The sequence below is a fragment of the Pelecanus crispus genome, chromosome 2 (genome assembly GCF_030463565.1).
Source record: "Pelecanus crispus isolate bPelCri1 chromosome 2, bPelCri1.pri, whole genome shotgun sequence".
NCBI lineage: Eukaryota > Metazoa > Chordata > Aves > Pelecaniformes > Pelecanidae > Pelecanus > Pelecanus crispus.
The window spans coordinates 79,110,415-79,126,619 of NC_134644.1; positions in this window are offsets into that span (position 1 = coordinate 79,110,415).

The following is a 16,205-nucleotide window of genomic DNA, read 5'->3' on the forward strand; positions in this document are numbered from 1 at the left end:
TCTTCATGGCACCCCATAGAAGACTGTGTGAGGACCTCATCACTTTGATAGTAGCAAAAGCTTCTCATTTCCAGTCTAGACTGACTCCCAGGCATTCTAAAACCATTTGCTATCAGGCTAAACAGACTTCTTTAAGAAACTGTGTTCCCTCTCAGAGGTATTTGCAGATAGCAATTCCAGCTTTTGTCAGCTTTTTTGTTGCTAGGCTAAACAAGACAAATTCAATCTTCTCTCAGAAGACAGCCAGTCGTTTTCCTCTGTTTCTACTTGTGTCCCTGCTCTGCTCCTGTTCAAATTGAAATGCATTGCTCCAAAAATGAGGAAGCCAGGTCTGCACCTATGAGCCCATCTTATGGTCATCTTCCAAAAACTGTATTATGCTCAGGCTAAGTTATAAAGAAATGAAAACAGGAGTTTAGCATGGAAAGGGTCAGGCGGCCTTGAGGTGGCAGGACCAATTTCACAGGTAACACCAGCAGTTCCAGACCAAGGACGGAGCCTGAGTATCTGCTTGTAGTGAGACTGGGCCACCGATTGGAGATGTGCAGAGACATCCAGTAGATCAAGGAGCCAACTCCAACCCCGGCTGAGGGGAACGGATGAAATCTCCACTTTCCCTTTATGGTCTTGCTTCTTCCAAGTCAAGTCAATGTGTCTGTGGATCTGGATGGGAGAACTGCTGTTGTTTGTTGCCTGTATAGGTTTCCTGACAGAGGAGATGTACAGGGTGACATGTTGTATGGTACAGGACATGAAAAATAGCAGCTGGAGAGAAAAAAGCATTCCTAGATGTTACAGCCCTCTGGACAGTCCTCTGTCTTTTTAGCATCATCCATACCTTGAATCAGTTCTCCAAGTAAGTAAATGCTTTGCTCTCTCTAACTGCATTTCTTTCCCTTTCTACACTGCTTTTGTAATGTTGTCAAAAAAAGCAGTCAAGCTTTGGGGATGTTGGGAAAGCAGGGTAACACAGACACAGATGCATCTGCTGCCACTATCTCTGTGAGGCCCCAGCAGCTTTTACAGCTTAGACAATTATCACAATTTTGGCTGTTGCCAAAGCTTCTCTATTCATCGTTTTCAGTATTTCAAATGAGAAATGCACCCAAGCAAAAATAATATTCTCCAGGATATAGGTACACAACAATCAAACATTAGTGACTTATAGGTAGCCAGGAAAGAAAACCCTTCTGGAGATGCTGCTATGCAGAACAACACGTAAACTCAGTTGAAATGTCTGACACATACAAAAGTTTCCAGGAAAGAGTCCCAGGCACTGATACAATTGCTATAGCCAAATCCCTTCTCTGAACATCTATTCATAAAGGTAGGTCCCCAGCTGCATGAAACGTTGCCCCAGGAAGTGAAAGATGCACTGCAGAGATTTTGATCTGGATAGGCTGTTGCTCACTCCCTCAGCATCACTCAGCGCCGTTCAAAATGCCCTACTTCATCCTGGAGGTAGTGGATGAAAGAAATCCTGTGTCTATCTATAATTTCCAAATTAGATGTTTCTGGGTTTGAAACATATATAGAGGTTCTTCTGAGTGTACATGTATAGGTATAAATAGATATATAGCTCTTTGTATGTATGTGTGTATGTATATTCACATAGATATATGTAGTATGCATTACAGACATGAGCCAAGTTTGTTATAAAAATTATACACAACAATTAACAGGGGAACTACAAGGAACTATAGGACTCTGTATTAGACTAAGTAATGCCAAATAAATGTCGGTAATGTCAGTGCTGACAGGCTGATGAAAATAAAGGTTTCTCAGTCACTGAACTGGACTTTCAAGTATCTACCTGACTCTCTGTCTAGCAGTCTATCTAGATATGCACAAACTAAATATGTCAACAAGCTACTTGCAAACCCTAAGAGCTCCAACATGGCAAGCATGTACTTGACATGCCTAATCAGGATACTTGCTGCTGTTTGAGTATATGGAAAGTATCCTTTTTGTAGTCAGTGAGAACGAATGCAATGTATTAGAAAGTGTACTACATACGTTCTGTACACATGTATCAAATGTATGTATTCTACAAGGCATGACACAGAGTGTTTGGGTTCTAGCTGCTGGACAGTTAGACCTCACTGGTAATTTTTTGACTAGCAATATACGCTGGTTCAACAATTTTGATGCTTGCTACACTGTCTCTGTAAAAGAAACTGTACTAGCATCTCTGATGATGAGCTGAGTCTCTAGCCAGACAGGCCAGAAGGAGAGGTAGATTATGGAGGAACAGCCAGACATAACCGTGAATATATTTCTCTCTTCTTTTCCTGCAGATGTGAGCCAGACTCCTGGGCAACATCAGCACCCTTGAAAATGTTCTGGAGTTTTGTGGCACCCACCTCCCTCCAGCACATGGGGTAGATGTAGAACAGCACTGTGCTTGGGGAGACAACACACCCACAGCAAGTGCAGCTGAGGGTTAGGACAGGGGAAGGAGTGGGAATTGTGAGCATCTTCCCCACAGGACTGTAGATCTATCTTTCCAATCTGTGATTCTGCTTAATTTTGATAGGGAGTCTTGTAGCAAAGTGCATCGTGCATGGTAGTTGGATAAATAGCATAGATTTAGTTGCTTATAACCATTGCAGTGCTACCACTCTGGTGCACATTTTGAACAAACGCAGCTGTCCTAGGAGTGACTTGCTGCCTGATAACTGTCGCATGCAACAGCTCATAGCGCTGGTATAAATGCTGCCTGCTCCTGTCTGTATTAACAGACATGAGGAGATCCAAGCATCTTGTGGGGCAAGCCTTTCACAGAGAAAAATGTACAACTCCTTGCCTTTGCACAACTCTTAAGCTCCTGCTCAGAACATTTAGGCATATGCGCTATCACAAATAGAAGATGTCCCCCAGACTGGGGCCTAACCATACCTCCAAAAATAGAAGAAATTAAAACCACATTTTTAAACCTGCAGCTGCCTAGGAAATGGATCTACTGAAAGGTGAGCTCTGACATGTAGTTCCCCCTTCCCCTTCCCCTCCCTTCCTTCCTTAGATCACTCATTGCGTGTATGTTAATGAGTGTATACTCCAAGACCAAGATGCACCTGCAGCCATAGCGGGTGGCTGCACACTCCATCCAGCAGTTTAGAGCTGCACCTAGCACCCAACTTATGCTAAATTTAAGTGGAACAGGAGCTGCCCATCTGGTGCACCCCAGGACAGGCCTGGGAATCTGTGTGGACGGGAATGGATGCCTCCAACTTTCCCCAAATGTGAGCTATCCTGTGGAGGCAGCAGAGCCTGCAGGTGACCTTTGCAGTATCATGCACACAGCTCTGCAGGCTGTGAGTGCATCGATGGAGCATGATCGTGTTTCAGTGACTCCCTTCTCATGGACCATCGAAATTTTGGGACCTCGTGAGACAAATGTTGGCACTTTGGGTATCCGATGAGGCACTGGCAAGGCAGCAGCAGTGGAGCAGTCAGTGCCAGCAAGTTACCTGCAGGGATATGCTACCAAAGAGGATAGCGTTGGATACCCGTTATTACCCGTTGCTGGTTGTACAGGTGGGCAGTGAAGAGATTACACAAAGAAGTCCTAAAGCAATGAAGAGGGACTTCAGGGCACTGGGGCGATTGGTCGCAGGATTGGGAGCGCAGGTAGTGTTTTCCTCAATCCTGTCAGTGGCAGTTAAGAGTGCTGAAAGGAATGGGAAAACTCACCTGATTAACAGGTGGCTCAGAGGCTGGTGCCATTGGTGGAATTTTGGGGTTTTTGATCATGGAGAGGTTTACACAGCACTGGGCCTGCTGGCGGCTAATGGAGATCAGCTGTCTCCAAAGGGAAAAAGGATCCTCGCCCATGAGTTAGTAGGACTCATTGAGAGGGCTTTAAACTAGGTTTGAAGGGGGAAGGAGATATAAACGGGCCCGCTAGTGAGGAGCCCAGGGGCGGCATGGCAACATTGGGGGTGAAATCGATAGCCCAGCTCAAGTGCATCTACACCAATGCACGTAGCATGGGCAACAAACAGGAGGAGCTGGAAGCCCTTGTGCAGCAGGATGGCTATGACATAGCTGCCATCACAGAAATGTGGTGGGACGAGTCTCATGACTGGAGTGCTGCACTGGATGGCTATAAGCTCTTCAGAAGGGATAGGCAGGGAAGGAGAGGCAGTGGGGTGGCTCTGTATGTTAGGGAGTGCTTTGACTGCATAGAGCTTGACAGTGGTGATGACAAGGTAGAGTGCTTATGGGTAAGGATGAGGGGGAAGGCCAGCAAGGCGGATGTCCTGTTGGGAGTCTGCTATAGACCACCCAATCAGGATGTAGAGGTAGATGAAGCGTTCTGTAAGCGGCTGGCAGAAGTCTCGCAATCACTAGCCCTTGTTCTCGTGGGGGACTTCAACTTGCCAGACATCTGCTGGAAATACAACACAGCAGAGAAGCAACAGTCCCAAAAGTTCCTAGAGTGTGTGGAGGATAACTTTCTGACGCAGCTGGTAAGCGAGCCTACCAGGGGAGGTGCCTCGCTTGACCTGCTGTTTATTAACAGAGAAGGGCTTGTGGGAGATGTCGTGGTCGGAGGCCGTCTTGGGCTTAGTGACCACGATATGATAGAGTTCTCGATTCTGGGTGATGCTAAGCGGAGGGGCAGCAAAACTGTTACCATGGACTTCCGGAGGGGAGACTTTGGCCTCTTCAGGATCCTGGTTGGGAGTCCCTTGGGAGGCAGTCCTGAAAGGCAAAGGGGTCCAGGAAGGCTGGGCCTTCTTCAAGAAGGAAGTCTTAAGGGCGCAGGAGCGGGCTGTCCCCATGTGCCATAAGACCAACCGGCGGGGAAAACGACCAGCCTGGCTGAATAGGGAGCTTTTACGGGGACTCAGGGAAAAAAGGAGAGTCTACCACCTTTGGAAGAAGGGGCAGGCAACTCAGGAGGAGTACAGGGATCTTGTTAGGTCCTGCAGGGAGGAAATCAGAAAAGCAAAAGCCCAGCAAGAAGTTAATCTGGCCAATGCTGTAAAAGATAATAAAAAATGCTTTTATAAGTACATCAGCAATAAAAGGAGAGCCAAGGAGGACCTCCATCCCTTGCTGGATGTGGTGGGGAACATTGTCACTGAGGACAAGGAAAAGGCTGAGGTACTTAACACCTTCTTTGCCTCTGTGTTTAATAGCCAGACCAGTCATCCCCAGGGTACTCAGGCCCCTGAGCTAGAGGATAGGGATGGGGACCAGAATGGAGCCCTCGTAGTCCAGGAAGAAGCAGTTAACGACCTGCTATGCCACCTGGATGCTCACAAGTCTATGGGGCCGGATGGAATCCACCCAAGAGTACTGAGGGAGCTGGCAGAGGAGCTTGCCAAGCCACTTTCCATCATCTATCAGCAGTCCTGGTTAACAGGGGAGGTCCCTGATGACTGGAGGCTTGCCAATGTGACACCCATCTACAAGAAGGGCTGGAAGGAGGACCCGGGGAACTACAGGCCTGTCAGCCTGACCTCGGTGCCGGGGAAGATTATGGAGAGGTTCATATTGAGTGAACTCAACAGGCAAGTGCAGGTCAACCAGGGGATCAGGCCCAGCCAGCATGGGTTCATGAAAGGCAGGTCCTGCTTGACCAACCTGATCTCCTTCTATGACTGGGTGACCTGCCTGGTAGATGATGGACAGGCTGTGGATGTCATTTACCTGGACTTTAGCAAAGCTTTTGACACCGTCTCCCACAATATTCTCCTTGGGAAGCTGGCAGCTCATGGCTTGGACGGGCGTAGTCTTCGCTGGGTAAAAAACTGGTTGGGTGGCCGAGCCCAGAGAGTTGTGGTAAATGGAGTTAAGTCCAGTTGGTGGCCGGTCATGAGTGGTGCTCCCCAAGGTTCAGTTTTGGGGCCAGCCTTGTTTAATATCTTTATCGATGATCTAGATGAGGGGATTGAGTGCACCCTCAGTAAGTTTGCAGATGACACCAAGTTGGGTGGGAGTGTCGATCTGCTGGAGGGTAGGATGGCCCTGCAGAGGGATCCAGACAGGCTGGGCCGATGGGCCGAGGCCAACTGTATGAGGTTTAACAAGGCCAAGTGCTGGGTCCTGCACTTCAGTCACAACAACCCCATGCAATGCTACAGGCTTGGGGAAGAGTGGCTGGAAAGCTGCCTAGCTGAAAAGGATCTGGGGGTGTTGGTAGACATCCGGCTGAGCATGAGCCAGCAGTGTGCCCAGGTGGCCAAGAAGGCCAACAGCATCCTGGCTTGTATCAGGAATAGTGTGGCCAGCAGGAGCTGGGAGGTGATTGTCCCCCTGTACTCGGCACTGGTGAGGCCGCACCTGGAATACTGTGTCCAGTTTTGGGCCCCTCAATACAAGAAAGGCATTGAGGTGCTGGAGCGTGTCCAAAGAAGGGCAACAAAGCTGGTGAAGGGTCTGGAGCACAGGCCTTATGAGGAGTGGCTGAGGGAACTGGGGTTGTTTAGCCTGGAGAAGAGGAGGTTGAGGGGAGACCTTATCGCTCTCTACAACTACCTGAAAGGAGGTTGTAGTGAGGTGGGTGTTGGTCTCTTCTCCCAAGTAGTTAGCGATAGGATGAGAGGAAATGGGCTCAAGCTGCGCCAGGGGAGGTTTAGGTTGGAAATTAGGAAAAATTTCTTCACGGAAAGGGTAGTCAAGAATTGGACCAGGCTGCCCAGAGTGGTGGTGGAGTCACCATCCCTGGAGGTGTTCAAAAAACGGGTAGATGTGGCACTTCAGGACATGGTTTAGTCTAGTCTACCCTTGATTGGTTTAGTGTGGACTTGGTAGTGTAGGTTAATGGTTGGACTGGATGATCTTAAAGGTCTTTTCCAACCTAAACGATTCTATGATTCTATACAGGTCCTCCAACACAGCTACGCTTAGGCAGGTAGCACAACCCTGCTCCCTGCAGGCAGCTGTTCGTAGGGCACTACTTTTGCCCATACACTGGAATTATTCTGCTGCTTCTTACCCCAGAGATCCATGTTATGAGGGTGGGAGAGAGGGGCAGAAGGATTTTACCTCCTGTTCTTGTTGTGAGTTTGTTATCCCTGTTACTCTCTGGTTTCCCATACAGGATAGCAAAAGGAACAGGTACTGATGATCTCCTGCAAATAATGTAAGAGGTATATTGTGCCTCAAAATCCATCAGGATAGACTTTGTGCCTCAGACAATAGATCTCCTACCTTGGCACCTCAGGGCAGACTCAGACCATTTTCACCTCCTCAAGATATTTTTCCTTTCTACCAGAGCAGCCACAATATTTGTAGTTGGTGAAAGACAGGGTAAAGGGCTGCCGATATCTGCCGATGGCTACATAAGCTATGGCACAGAGAAAACTAATCAGAGTTATGCACAGCAGATTTTATTTTCCCATGTGTGAGACGCACATTGGGCTCCACATTCCTGTAGAAAACATTAAAACCATCCGCTACCTCTGGAAAATTGCTGAATGACAGCATGGGGAAAAGACGGTTTCTCATTGTCAGGGCTGTCTACTAAAGAAGAACTAGCTCCAGTCAATGTTACCTGTGCTAAACAGGAGTAGACAAGTTGACTATGTATGTGTTTGCATCCCCATGGTGACATGTAGCTCCTGGGCCCTGGTGCAAGGAAGGAAATGGGGTTCCCCTGCCCAGCTGTTCACTTATACCTTCCACCTTCAGCCCAGCACCTGAGCTTCCCATGTCCCCAGGCCACTGTGCAGCTGAATATCTCACACCTGAGAGACATGTCACTGTTGTAGACATGTTACAGTAATCTGGTAAAATCAAGCATTTCACAAAATAACGGTGGTGCTTGGGCTTTTTGCCATCCAACCGTTTTGCAAGTACCACTGTGATGTGTTAGAGCTGCTCTTCTATGCCTTAATTTTTCAGAAAATGCAGAGCAGGGAGTGCAAAGGCCTTGTTGTCCCAAAGTAGATGAACTCACCTTCCACAAATGAGTCCTCTGAAAAAAAAGAGACCATGTTATCTCAGATCCTCAAATAAAATTACCATTTCGTGGAAGTCCTGATAACTGTAGTCATTTCACGAGAAGCAACACCTACATGTATAAGCACACACATATACACTAGCCACTCCATGTAGGCATATGTGTACACATGCATATGTACCCACAGCTAGTGCATGCATCTATACATTGATATGCTATAGATAGGTACAACACCTACATGCAGTCTCATAGTTAAATGAGCAATTTTTAATACACAGACATAGGTATGGATAGTATGTGTGTCTCCCTCCCACGGGCATTTGTAACTGTGTGCCTCTCTTTGCATGCATACACAGCCTGTATCTGCATAAAAAGGCTAGAAGTCGGCATCAGCAGCACTCTGCTCTTCCTGAAGGAAGAGCTGGTGTGTGTAATAGCTCCAACTGGAGCAGGAGCTGGCAGCTCATCCCAGCAGTACGCTGCAGTTTCCTAGGTAACTGAACTTGAAATAAGGTGATGTCTGGAACCGGGTTTTATCAAATCAATTTGCTGAAGGTGCATACATGGAAAAAAAAAACCCAACCCATGTAGGATCCTACTCACTGTAAGAGCCAACAATATACCACTTATTTATTTTGGTAATTGAAGAGTTTGTTGTCTTTTAATGATCAGCAATGACATTTTCCCATTGAAGCCATCTGTGCGGTCAGGGACGTGTAGAAAATATGACTGTGCATGTTATGCATTATTTATACAAGGCCACAGCTATGTGCTTTGCAGACAAATGAAGAAAAGACAGACCCCTGCCCTGAGGAGGCCGCATGGTGAGTGCAGGTCCCACTGTGCCTGTTTCTGGTACCTCGCTTTACCCACATGAGCAGCCTGAGTACAGCAGCAAGACTGACGCAGGCTGTTTCTTCCTTCTTCCTCTGTCACAGACTTCCCACATAATGGTGGGCCACACGGTTGGGGCAAGGTCTACAAAAATATTTGTGTGCTTACCTAGAGTGTCTGGCTGAACCTGAGATCAGTGGGAGGGGAGGCAATATCTGTAGGAAAATGAGACGTAGCTTCTTTGGTTATACCTCTGCCCAAAAAACCTAAATGAGATGAGGGCCTAGGGTCCAGAGCACAGTTGCCTCTACTGCTAAACTACATCCATCATGCTTTTGGCTTGTGCCAGGTAGCACTCAGTTCCTAAGCAGTGTCTTAGCATGGCATGGGCCAGGTAACATAGGAAGCAATACAGATTGTGCCATATAGGTATGTCCTCCTGCACTGTCCTCCAGCAGAATTTCTCCTCATGCAACTCTCTCTCTCTCTCACACTAGTCCTCAAATCACTCTGAACTCAGCATTATCCTGTTTGAAAAACTCACTAGTAGGAGCTGCTTTTTGCCTTTTTTTTTTTTATTGGACGAGACAACTGCACTTGATCATAGCAGGATCATGCAAGCAATCAACATGGCTATTCTGATTGCAACCTAAGAGGGACCAAGTTGAGCAAGAATGGTGGAGTCGCTCACTATCATCTTTTAGATTGACGGAAATGAAGGCGAGGCTTCCACAAGCCTATTGCCCAGAGTAGGGGCAAAAATAACCCAGCTAAACACGGCTTACATGCAAGTGTCCAGCCAGGACCACCTATTCACCAGGAATGCATCTGACTCCAAACTGTACCAGCTCTGTGAGAGAGGGACTGCCACCATGGCCCTTAGCAAACCTAGCCCAAGACCAGAGATTCTGCCCATCTAGGTTCAAGCACCCCTCTTCGTAACCCTTGTGAGGAACTGGAGCCCTCTATATTGTTGGTGTGGATGCAGATGATGCCAGATACAGCCCACCATCTCCTCAACTGATGGTCTTCCACAGCAACTGCATCAGACAAAACAGCAGTAGCCATCTGCCCAACAACCTACTGTGTCACCAAGCTGGGAATCACCTCCCACCCATGCCCAGCAGGTACATGGGGTAAATGGGAAGTCTTTTCCTGGCTGGACATTGGGGAGAGTTTATCCTTTCCCTTTCCCTTCTTTCCCTTTCCTTTCCGTTTCCCCTTCCCTTTCCTTTTTTTCTCTTTTGTTTTTGTTTTCCCCCAAAAGTAACTTTAACAATGAGAACTGAGATATGCCATCGGCTATGGACCCTGCTAATACATCTTTGTGCATGTGAATCTGTCTCAACATTCTTTGTTGCAACACCTGGGATGTTGGGCATTTACTATTGCATGATGGTTAAGGCCAGCCAAAGGAGATACATTTTATCCTTCAGTCAACAACCTACCAACATGGGTAGCCAGTAAAGCGCAGAGCAGCCCAGCACTTTTCAGTGCGGTCAGGCAGGTGCCTTTCACAGAACAACTCATGCTCCTCTGCTAGCATCCTCTGCTTGCTGGTTGGGCGCTGATAGCAGCAGTAGGCACTTGTGGTTTAACCCCAGCTGACAACTAAGCCCCACACAGCTGCTTGCTCACTCCCCCCTCAGCGGGATGGGGGAGAGAATCAGAAGGATACAAGTGAGAAAACTTGTGGGTTGAGATAAAGCCAGTTTAATAGGTAAAGCAAAAGCCACACACGCAAGCAAAGCAAAACAAGGAATTCATTCACTACTTCCCATCGGCAGGCAGGTGTTTAGCCATCTCCAGGGAAGCAGGGCTCCATCATGCATAATGGTTACTTGGGAAGACAAATGCCATCCAAACATCCCCCTCTTCCTTCTTCTTCCCTCAGCTTTATACACTGAGCATATAAAGTTTTGTTTAATCTGATGTTTCTGATACCTGTGACAGACCTGTGTCTAGGACAAAGGCCCCCAAAGAGGCTGGTACAAGCAGCATCAGGAATGTTCTGCGCTGTTATTGCTGCTGCATTCAAAAGGACACACACAGGCTTTCCAGTAATCTGAACATCCCACTTTGGTCTGAATGTGCTCTGCATTTAGCCTCTGCCTTTTCTTAGTGTGCCTGGCAGTGGTTTGGGGTGCAGACCAGTGCTGCAGTTTGGGCTTTGGCTGCTGCAGGACAGAGGAACCTCCAGAACATCCCAGAGCATAGCCTACCCTGCATCCCATGCACCACGTGCCCCATAACTACCTGATAAAGTAGTTCCCACATGCCAGCAGTCAGATTGGTAGCATGCTCCGATATGGGGTTCCTGGGACCTCTGGGGGGGGCTTGCCCATTGTGCCTTCAGGTTCAGTGTCTCTAGAGCCCTTGAGTCCAGTATTAAGGACTGATGTCCTCAGGGCTTCCTTTAGCTTGCAGCATCCTCCAAAGCTACTCAACACCCCAGACTGCAAGAAATCTTTAAAAGACAGGACAGTATCTGAGTTTATCCTGTGGCAAAGCAGGCTGGAGCTGCTTAGCAAGCTGCAGTACCCATTAACTGAGATGCTATGTGATTTCCAAGGATGAACCCATGTTCCAACAGCTTCTTCCAAACTAAATTAGCTTTGGGATATACGATTGCAAAACCACAGCAATTAGCAGATGGCTCAGGATCAAGTCTGGGACCTGACCGCAGTCAAATGTGGAGGACGACTTCAGCTTCCAGTTTGGTACTGTGTCATCTTAATGCAAGTGGGGTTTTGGTTTTGCTTTTAACTCATCTCTAAACCAAAAAGAAGGGATCTATTTTTATTTAGCAAGATATGTAGAAGCATTATCAGAAAAAATATTGCCTGCAATGTAGAGATGTTACATTTTATTTCAGGCAAATGCTGCTAGGGCTGCCTGGGATGTGACAAAACATCTGACTGATTGTTCTTCAAGTGCTGCTCTGTAGCCCTTGGAAAATCAACACATTAAGTTTTCACTATAGGCAAGCAATTAGGCACAGAACCATTCAAATGAAATCAAAATCAAATCTGGAGAGAAAACTGCAGAACATTTGCTTGTCATTTTACCTCAGGAAGTTTCATTACCGCTGTGCTCAGCACCAGCATGACTGGCCTTGGGACAGCGCATCTGGACATGGCGTCCACACAGCAAGGCTGAAACCCTAGAGAGGGCTCAAGTGATGAGCCCGAAAAAATGTTCACAGGTTGCTGAGCATACGTGAGGGTAGGATATTCTGTGCATCCACCTAGCTCACCTCGGGCACACATCTTCCGGTACATTGCAGGGTCCTTGGCCCCTTCCCATCCCCCTTGGGGAGACAGGTAAAAGGGCTTTCTGCCCAGTCAGTTTACCTGGGCTTTTCTGGTGCAGAAGTAGAGCACAGAGAGTGGTGGCATGGGCAGGCTGTGTGCAATTCTGTGTGAAATCAGGTCACAGCCCAGGCACTCACCCAGAATCAAGAGTTAAGAGAGAGCTCCTGGGTCTACCGGTTCACCCATGGCTTTAGGGCTCAATGGAGTTAGTTAGCTTAATAAATGAAAAATCTATGCAGTGCCTTTAGTGATGCTTAGAGACTCATGCCCAGGGAACAGAGATAGGATAACAGTGTGCCCCTCTAGCCAGCATACCAGCATGAAATAAGTTAGATTGTCAGGAGCCAAACCAAGATAAATAAGAATGAGAAATATATATTTAATAGAGAAGGAACAACTTACCGAGGGCAGTGGTGGATTCTCCCATTACATCGTCCCTCTAAGATCAAGCTGAGAAGTTTCTCTTGAGATATATGCTCTAGCTCAATCACAGCTCTTGCTCTAAAGTAGGAGTTCAGTGAAGTCCTGAGGTCTGTGCTATGGGAGAAATCTGACTGAATTGCCATAATCGTCTCTTCTGGCCTTAAAAGTGAGTGGACCACTAAGTTGTCCTTTCCCTTTCATCCAGCCTCATATTTCACTTTTGTTTCTTTTCAAGTCTTTTTATAGCACTCATGAAATACCGGAGTACCTCACAAGCTATGAATCACTTCAGATTCGGCCTCCCTTAATGGAGTCTGCCATCCTTTTCTCTCAAATGCACAACCAAAGCCCTGAACATGCAAGTCCCAACTTGCACAAAAACTCTGGGTCAGAGCTAAGGAGAAAAACTCTGTCTGTGCCATCTGCTCCTGCACCACAACCCTACCACTGTGCCTCCAAACTAGAACACCTAAGTCTGTGTTTTCACTTCTAAGAAGAAATTCACATGGTTTTTAATTGGGCAGGTTCTCTTCCTGCTTCTTTTCACAACCTATTAGCCCAATCAGAGACTGCCCAGATGCCTGTTTGTCTTAGACAGAAATCAGAGAGAGAAAGTAGTTCTGTACTTTCTTTGCTTATCTCATTCCTGGACCTGAACAAAGGTTTAAAGGAAGAGGAGGGTGAGCCCAGGGAAGTTGTGTGAAACATGCATCACTTCTCCTACCAGCTCAAGGGAAGCTATTGCAAAGTAAGCAGACATACTGGCTGTGTGGAGCCATCTTCCAGTAGGTTGGTGCAGAAACCATGCCATATTCACAGCCTGGGAAGCCCATTAAGTTCAAAGGGACCCCTGTCTTGCAAGCATGGGGAGGAGGTAAATGACAGGCATGAAGGTGTAGACTGAAGCCAGCTGGACTTCCACTTGAGTAAAGATGTGTTTGCCTTCATCACATTCAGCTGTGCCCCTGTGCTCCGGGTTTGTTTATATCCACCTTATCAGCTGCAGTGGTGCTCCTAGAGAGAGGGGGTTTTCTATTTATAGGCACCAGCAGTACACCCCTCACCTCAAGGACTGCAGGGCAATCTGCACTCTCTAGCTTCTCCCAACACTGACAATTGCTTCTCCATCTGGGCTAGAGACACAGGTGCTCCTGCTTCCATGTGAGGAAAAAAAGAAAAGGATTTTGTTCCTAAGCCACAGCCTCTACCCGTCTCTGCAGGAGGATAACCCATAATGGCTATTTCTGTTTTCCTCTTTCTTAAACTCATGTGATTATACTTAATCTAGCAAATAAACAACTATGGTTGATATGCTAAAATGCACTAATAGCTAATCAAGATGCTTAAAGCATATGGGAATACTTCATGTCTGAATAATAATAATAAAAAAATCTCCTGTAGAGCCAGGGGTCTCAGCCTGAGCTCCAGACACTCAAGTGATGTCAGGGTGGGCTGAGGTAGTTCCCACCTCAGGGTATACATCTGCACTAAACTGGAACTGTTCTTCCACTTTTTTACCCCTCACCCCTTTCCCGAGCAGTCACTGGGAGCATTCACTTAAGTCCCACTTTAGCTCATTCTGAGGGATAAATACACACAGTTGGTGTTTCTGAAAATCTTATTAAGGATCAAAGAAAAAAATTTTGGAGGTGGCCTTAATGGGTCATCTATTCTATCTAGTAACTTGTCACAAAACCTGTCGCAGTGCTTCACTGTCACCAAACTGGAAAGGTTTTTTGTTTTGTCTAATATTAACCTCCCTTTCTGCAACTTATGGCTACGACTTCTTGTTCTATCCACTACAGAGCTGATGAATAGACTATAGGATGAAGAACTGATAAAGTACAGGCTAGAGAAGTGGACAGAGAGATGACCCGAAAACTGGTTGAACTGCCAGGCTCAGAGGCTTGCAATCAGTGGCATGAAGTACAACTGGCACCAGTCACCAGTGGTGAGCCCCAGGGGCTGATGCAAGGGCCTGGATTGCTTAACATCTTCATTAATCACTTCAATGCTGGGACAGTGTGTACCCTCAGCAAGTCTGCAGATGACACAAAACGGCAAGAATTGGCTGATACACCAGAGGGCTGCGCTGCCATCCAGAGGGACCTCAGCAGGCTGGAGAAATGGGCTAACAGGAATCACATGAAGTTCAACAAAAGGAAGAGCAAAATCCTGCCCCTGGGAAGTAATAACCCCATTCCCCAGTAGAGGCTGGGGCTGACTGGATGGAAAGCAGCTTTGCAGAAAAGGACCTGGGGGTCCTTTTGACCTTGAGCTAGCAATGTGACTTGGCAGAAAAGAAAGCCAAAAGCCTTGCGGTCTGCATTAAGAAAAGTGTTGCCAGCAGGTTGAGGGAGGTGATCCTTCACCTCTTCTCAGCCCTGGTGAGACATATGTGGAGTGGTCCATCCAGGTCTGGCCTTCCCAGTAAGAGAGATGTGGACATCCTGGAGCAAGTCTAGTGATGGGCCATAAAGATGATTAAGGGATGGGAGCATCTGACATATGAGGACAGGCTGAGAGAAATGGGCCCATTCAACCTGGAGAAGAGAAAGCTCAGACGGATCTTCTCTATGTGTATAAATACCTGATGGGAAGGAATAAAGAAGACAGAGCCAGACCCTTCTCAGTCGTGCCCAGTGACAGGACAAGAAGAAATGGGAACAAACTGAAATACAGGAATTTCCATTTAAATATAAGAACAAAACCTTTCTAAGGGTGATTGAACACTGGCGCAGGTTTCCCAGAGAGGTTGTGGCGTCTCCATCTTTGGAGACATTCAAAACCCAACAGGACATGGCCCTGAGCAACCTGCTTTAGCTGACCGTACTCGTAACAGGGGCTTGGATTAGATGATCTTCAGAGGTCCCTGCCAATCTCAGCAATTCTGTGGTTCTATGACTGTATTTCCTTCCCCTCACAGTAGCCTTTTACATTCTTGAAGGTAATTACCATGTATCCTCCTCGATTCCAGTTAGTTCAATCTTTCTTCCAAAGACATACCTCATTGTGGGCTCCTGGACCTTCTTCAGGCATTCTTTGCTCTTCTAAAAATGTGGTGTCCCACACAGGACACAGCATGCTAGCTGGACCTGAATGACAACAGTAAGTTTCAGAGTTAACAGGCCACACAGAGAATCAGGTGAGCAGACAGATCTGAAAGAGAGAGAAGACAAGGCCAACAAGCAGACAACAGCTGCTATTTACCCACTGAGTGCCAGCAGACAGTTAAAAAAATTCTATTCTAGGTATAATAGCTGAGATATCTTCAAAAATTTTCCAGAACTTTGTATTATACCTGTTTGGGAAAGAATGTGTTTGTTTTGACTTCCACCCCCTGCCTTTTATATTAAGTTCTTTAATTGTTCTCTTTTTTTTTAAACAAGGCATTGAGCATCAGCCTTGGCTTTCCATATCCATTTTGTGCCAACCACTCCCTTGAAACCCCCAGTGGGAGTTGGAAGCCCTGCCACCTCATCTAAGACCTGATTCCCCACCCTGTGCCCAGCAGAGCACTAGCTTTTCAGAGGACAGACGATGCTGGTGAGCTCCCCTGCCCTGCGCCTGCAAGCTTGGCAGGGGGTAGACTCTTCCTGGTACTCCAGCAGCCAGGACAGAAGCCAAGAACCAGGGCAAGAGCAGCCAAAACAATCAACTTCAATGTGCTGTACTCTAAAAAATATGAGCATGTGTCAAAGTAGGCAGGCTCACAACAA